At 46.6% G+C, this 7,338-nt stretch overlaps 1 pseudogene; it reads left to right on the top strand.

Moving 5' to 3' along the window:
- Window positions 1-490: 490 nt before the first annotated feature.
- Window positions 491-7,338, top strand: part of LOC146805083 (uncharacterized) — a 40,336-nt pseudogene continuing 33,488 nt past the window's right edge.

Genomic DNA, 7,338 nt, shown 5'->3' with positions numbered 1-7,338 from the left:
AAGTGCATGAGACAGCGAGGGCATGGGAGGCCTTAGTTGCAGCACTTCAGACACCGGACGCAGATTCAGAGGAGGGCTCACGTGAAGAGGAGCAAGGGGTTCCAGCTCCCACACTTGCATAGATTGACCAACTATCTATAGGCCAATAGCGGCAGTTATTGTGTATGATTTCAATGCCTCCGGTACTGTACTGCCCCTGCTCAATGATGTTGTTCAACTGCTCCGAGAGAGTTGTGTAATTGTTTATACTGTATTTACCTTAAGGCGCACCGGTGAGTGGGGAAGGCGGGAGGGGGGAGGGGGGAGGGGACGTTAGGGGAGGCAGCAGGCATCATATGCTGAGTAAATTGTTGTGTTATTAATGCTGCATATGCTGCTCATATTTGAAAATTAATAAAAAATAATTATTAAAAAAAATATATATCATACTTCTAAAACTTAAACCAGTTGCAAACTAATTCCTGATTTTTATATCTGGCAGGATATAATCATGGCTTCATTTAACGTCCTGTTCTTCACTTGTGATCGTTCAGTTAGAAAAGATGGAGAATTTCTGCTTTTGGACAATCACGATGAAGTTCTTTGTAAATGGCTGATTGAAAAATATAGATGAAACTGGTCGGCCAGTCACTGAAGAGAGAGATTTCAAAGCTCTGGGTATTTTCCAATCATCTGATAAGCAAAATAAGTAAAAACCTTTGTATTGGGATTGCAACTGCAGGATATTGGTAGGAATTACCAATATGATTCATTAAAAACCTTCATTCATACATAAATTAATCCAATGATGGTGCAATAAAAATTTACACATGCATGTCCTTGCATATGCCTTGCAACTCTCTCAGGAGAAAAACCTAACACCTTTATGAAAGGAGCTAAAACTTTTAACTAGTAGCACTGCTATAAAGCAGCAATTTGTATGCCAAAGAACTATTTTAGTTAGGTGATTTTTGGCAATCAGGTGAAGTGTTCTTGTCTCAGTTTTGAAGTTATATATATATATATATATATATATATATATATATATGCAAACAAAGTCCTGACCTCCCGATTTCACAAAGGGAGTTTGGAAACAGGTACGGACCTCAGTCAATGCTCAATACTGTCATCCAAGAAATGCACCAAGCGGTTTCAAAGTTCAAATCCTGACATTTTATTTCATTTCGTCAGACAAGTGTCCGCCTCAGACGCGTTTCGATCGCCTCCGCGATCTTGATCACCTGACGCGCTGATGCCGGACCTCCCATTAAAAAGACAGTTTCACCCAATCAGAAAGTTTACTCAAAATGGACATAAACAAAATACTTAAGTTGTGGGAGTAAATCATCATGATCAAAATTACAAATAAATCACTAAGGTTCAATTCAAGATAATTAGTTGAAGATATAAAATATACCTATAATTTATAAAGATCAAAAATTTGTGTGGAGAACAGCAAATAAAATTCATGGCAAGTGCCCCATAATGCTGTAGCACTAACATTTGATCACAAACATGATTGAATGTAACGGATAGGTCTGAAATCCATTCATTAATTCTAATGAATATACACATTGATACTCCCAGAATGACAAGTTAATTAAAATTAAATGAAAAACGATATAATATCGTTAGAAAAGAAAAAAAGACAGAAGTATTTAAACAAAAGGGGAAAAGGAATATAGCAAAGGAAGGAGAAAGGGCGAAGCAGAAAACAGAGAAATAAATATTTGTTCAAAAAATGAACAAAGTTAAATGCATTACTGATGCTATGTTATAGGACTACCAGTGAAAAGTAAAGACAATGGATGTTAAGTGATTTGGTAACAAACTGCATAATCGACAGAGCTTACACATACAGATATTTACAAAAAATTATGGAGATCTTCACACGTATTCATTCCATTAGGCATTTTAGTATCAAGTAATAGAATGAAATAGGATTCTAACTGCCGTAGTTGTTTCTCTCTGTTGCCCCCACGAATTGAGGGGGGTACTGCCCCAATAACAAAATATTTGAGGTCACAGATTTTTTGGAATGAATGGCTTTAAAATGTTGGGCAACTGGGTACGTGGATCCGAGTTGACAATCGCACGTAGATGTTGCAAAATGCGATTGAAAACCGGTAATTTAGTGCTGCCAATATACTTGAGGTGACATGTGCATTCAAGCACATATACTGCAAAATCTGTACGGCAAGTAAAGTGATTTTTTATTTGGACCGGAATGTTGCTGAATGCTGTGTAGTACTCAGAAACATTGGTTCCAAATTTGCAGGCACGACAAGATGAGCATTTAAAAAAGCCAGAACGTGACAGCCAGGTGGTTTTGGTCATGGATTCAGGATTGGATTTAACCAAGGCATCCCTCATAGAGGGAGATCTCCTGAAAGTAATGTTAGGTAAACTGGGCAGCAAAAATTTCAGTCATATCAGTCCGAACAATTGGCCAGTGTTTGTAAATTATTCTGCTGAAAGTCTTATTTTGTTTGCAAAATGTAGTGATTAATCTGATAGTTTGCATGGCCTCTTATTAGTCACTTCACAACTGTTAGGTGTGACCTGATGTTGTTTAGTTGAAAGGCAGATTTCCTGAGGACAAAGATTAGCTTTGTCAAGGGCTTTTTTGAAGTTAGATGGTTTATAACCTTGAGCAAGGAACCGGTCTGATGCTTCTTTTTGACATTGTTCTAGGTCAGATTGACGGCTGCATATCTAACGTAAACTGAGAAATTCCCCATAGGGTATGCTGTGTATGAGATGGGGTGGATGGGCACTGCTGGCATGTAAGATGGAGTTCCCATGAGGGATTTTTCTATATAATTTAGTTTCTATGTGATTGTCTGAAATGAAAACCTCCACATCTAGAAATTCAACCCTCTCAGTACTGATGGTAGCCGTGAATTGCAAATTCATGGTATTGGTGTTAATGGATGTTACAAACAAAGATGCCTCCTCTTTGGATCCTTCCCAAACGATGAAAATATCATCAATGTATCTGCCATAAAAGCGGATGTGTGTATCCCACATAGTCTTGTGGGTGACCCTGAGGACATGCTCCTCCCACCAACCAACCAAAAGGCAGGCATAGGTTGGAGAAAAACATGCCCCCATAGCCACCCCCTGTGGCATTGTGAGCAGTCTAGTAGCTGGGTGGGCGGAGCCTCGGGGCGAGGGGAAGAGGAGGAGCGAGGGGAAGAAGCGATCAGTTAGAGTAGGGACGAGATCGGAGTAAGAAGTTATGATTAAAGCTCATGAAAAGACATACGTCGTGTCTGTCGTTATTGGGGTTGCGACACGACAGCTGGCGACGAGGGTGGGATGAGCAGTCTGCTCTCCCTGAACCCCGAAGGAAACGTGGTCCGTCCCTGGACATCACGCAGCGGTAGTCGCCGTCGCGACACGTGAGCCCCTGATGAAATCGCCGCATGCCCCGAAGACCAGCGATCACTAGTAGCGCTCCGCGATGCTTCAATTGCGTAGAGCCCCGTGGTAAGAGCGCGGTCGAGCGCCAAAGAAAGAATTCAAAAAGAGCGCTGTTCGTGCCAAAACAGCCAAAGGGCCCCGAGTGACCTGAGGGCCGTGCGAAGCTGAGAGAGAGCAAGACCCCGGTCCTACCGTGCTGATCGAGTGTCAGCGACAGTGAGAACAAGAGGAGACTGCGAGCGCGCTATTGACGAGGAGCGCTGGCTCGCTGCGAGTGAATCTTTCCCCTCCAGTGTGAGGATTAGAGCCTGTGCCTGCCAGAAGAAGTGAGGGCTGGGCTGCGCGCATACCTGGACTGTGGTTCCCAGAGGAGCGCGAGTGGAATGCTGAAACCTGTGTAAAGCTGGTGAGTGAAGCCTCGCTGCAGCCCTGAGTGTGTGGAGAAAGACGTGAGAGCAACCAAGCCTCGTGGGATACAGTCCGGCGGCCATCTTAGAATCAGGCAGTCACAGGAGGACATCCCTATAAAATGAATGGGCGGCCATCTTAGAGTCAGGCACCAGAAAAGTACATGCTATAATCAGCAAAGCATTGGCAAGTGAATGAGGACTGTGTCAAACAAGCACGAGCAAGGGCAAGAACAAAAGAAAATAAAAAGGGGGTGAAGCAGAGTCAGCAAGCACAAGCAACACACAACAAGGAGAACAGCACTTTGATAAACAAGCACAAGCAAGTGCAAGAAGACAACATAAGAGCACATCGGAGATCGAAAGGAACATGACGTCAAATCACGGATCGCCCGTGCGGAATGAGGCCAAACCCATTGTGATGGGAGTATCACATCTGCGCCCCCCAGAACCCCTGGCGTTGGTGGTTGGCGGGAGCATGGGACCCAGATGGGAAGAATGGATTGAGGATTTTGAAGATTATATTAAGGGGTCCAAAGTAACAGAAAATGAAGATCAACTGATTGTGCTACGCAATCTCATAGGAAAAGACATCAGCAAAATCATTAAAGAGCTCCCGGCTGCAGACTCGGGGTCATATGCCAGAGTACGAGAAGCTTTAGACAAGAAGTTTCTGCACAAGAAGAACGTGGATTACGAGAGATATATGTTCCAACTAGCTCGTCAGGGGAAAGAAGAAATGATGAGTGCATACATAACACGGCTACTCCGTTTGGCACGCCACTGCAACTTCGACGCATTTTCAACGGAGGATGCCATCTGGTGCGCATCATTGATGGTTGCCAGTCTGAGACACTCCGGAGGAAGCTGCTGAAGAAGAGTCACAATCTTGATGAAATTGAAGAGATGACGAGGGTGCACGATCAGGTGGAGGAACAGGCCAAGGAGATGGAGGCAGGACGTGGTGAGCGAAGAGAGCAGGTTTGCCAGGTGCAAGCCAGCCGCCCTCGCCGATGGTCCAGAGAGAGAGTGCGGCATTCCCGACCGTCTTCGCGCCACCGGCACTCCGGACGTCGTCGGCCTGAGCCAGGAAGGAGAGACAAAAAACAGGAGCATGTGAGGAAGTGTTACAGGTGTGGATATGATTTCCCACATACAGGTGCGTGTCCAGCCATGGGCCAGCAGTGCCGCAAGTGTGGTTGGAGCAACCACTTTGAAGCTATGTGTGGGGAATATCGCCGAGAGAAAGAAAGGAACACACCCAGGTCGTCGCGAGTGGACACGCGCCGGCATCACGCGCGAGCGGTGCAAGACCGCCCAAAGTCCTCGTCACGGTCTTCACACTCCAGCCGAGAGTCACAGACATCCAGATGGTCGAGGAGGTCCCCATCGAGAGAATCCAGGTCAACATCGTATGAACGGGAATACTCAGTTGAATACGCGAGTATGGTCGCTGACCCGGACCAACTCAAGAAATATCCCCGACTGGACATCAGTGTAGGAGAGCATGCAACACAATTTGTGCTGGACACTGGGGCGTCACTAAATTACATTCCTGTGACCGAGTACAGAAAAATGAAACCTCTCCCTCCCCTGAGTCCCGCATACGTCGGGGTATACACCTGAATGTCCAGGAAGCCGCTTCCCTATCTAGGGAAGTTCTCAACCACACTGAGACACAAAACGACGTCGGTACCCGCTGTCATCCATGTCATCGAAGGTCCAGAGGCTGACTGTCTTCTTAGTCTGCCGACAGCCGAGCGACTGCGACTGGTGGAAATTCTCTTTCGCGTCAGCAATGTTACGGACATCATCCACAAGTTCCCGAGACTGTTCATGGGACTTGGTAAAATGAACAGGTGTCAAATTCGCTTACACATCAATGACAAAGTTCAGCCTGTGGCGCAACATCCTCGGCGAGTGCCATTCCATCTCCAGCAAGCCGTGGAGGATGAGCTTCAGGATCTGTTGGCGTCTGACATTATTGAAAGAACTGAAGGTCCCACGCCATGGGTGTCACCAGTGGTCATTGTTCCAAAGAAGGGGACTCCTGGAAAGGTCCGGTTGTGTGTCGACATGCGGGTACCTAACACCGCCATCGAAAGGGAACGACACCCAGGACCCCATCTGAGTCACATGATCTCCGCGTTGAATGGTGCCCGAGTGTTCTCAAAGCTGGACCTCAATAAAGGGTATCACCAGCTGGAGCTCCACGAGAGCTCTCGGTACATCACAACTTTTGCAACGCACCTGGGGTTGTATCGATACAAAAGACTGAGCTTCGGTATTTCCTCGGCTGCCGAAATCTTTCAGGAGGCCATACGCCAGACCATTCACCACATCCCCAACACGCTGAACTACAGCGACGACATCCTTGTGTACGGGGCAAATGTCCAGGAACACGACGCTGCCCTCGACCGAGTGTGCCATGCTCTCCTGGAAGCTAACATAACGCTTAACAAGGACAAATGTGAATTCCATCAGTCTACGTTAAAATTTTTTGGGCACCTCTTCTCGGGAGCTGGGATGAAGCCCGACCCCGATAAAGTGAGTACTCTAAATGATACTAAGAGCCCCCGAGATGTCAGTGATGTGCGGTCCTTTTTGGGAATGGCAAGCTACTGCTCGAGGTATATCAAAGATTATGCCACCCTCAGTCATCCGCTCAGAACCCTGACCAAGCAGAGACAACCTTTTGACTGGAACCCCAAGTGTGAGCAGGCTTTTCAGGAGATCAAGCAAGCTGTGGAGATGGCTGGCAGTCTTGCATATTTCAGCCCTGACCGCAAGACAGAAATAACGGTGGATGCAAGCCCGGTAGGCTTAGGGGCCATTCTGGCTCAATATGACAACGACACCGATCAAAGACATATAGTGGCATATGCTAGCCGAAGTCTATCTGACACGGAAAAGGCCTATTCCTAACCTGAAAAGGAGAGTCTTGCAGTGGTGTGGGCCTGTGAACATTTTCATGTGTTCATATACGGCAAACACTTCACCATGGTGACAGATCATCAGGCACTTGTCACCATTTTTGGAAATCCACGCTCCAAAATGCCACCTCGTATAGAGCGTTGGGGTCTGCGCCTGCAAGAGTACACCTATACTATTGTGCACAAGCCAGGGAAATCAGCCAACCCAGCGGATTACATGTCGCGGCACCCCAGGGCATCTCACACATCTGAACCGTCTGTCGCGGAGGAATACATCCATTTTGTGGTGGATCAAGCTCGACCACCTGCTGTTCCTCTGGAGGCCATTCAACAGGCCACCCTGCATGATGTGATGCTACAGAGGGTGATACGCCGAGTGCTGACTAACAGATGGAGACGGGAAGAGCCCAATGAGGAGAGTGACCCGCTAATGCGCCAAGAACTGCAGGTTTTCAAAAACGTGAGTGAGGAGCTGTCTGTCACCGCAGAGGGTCTGCTGCTAAGAGACCAACGGATCGTCATTCCAAGTCAATTAAGACAAGGTGTCATCAACCTTGCCCATGAAGGTCATCGTGGAGTGGTCGCGACGAAAA

The sequence above is a fragment of the Triturus cristatus genome, chromosome 8 (assembly GCF_964204655.1).
Source record: "Triturus cristatus chromosome 8, aTriCri1.1, whole genome shotgun sequence".
Lineage (NCBI taxonomy): Eukaryota > Metazoa > Chordata > Amphibia > Caudata > Salamandridae > Triturus > Triturus cristatus.
Note: the sequence above shows the minus strand (reverse complement) of the source record. Positions and strands in the feature narration are given on the sequence as shown.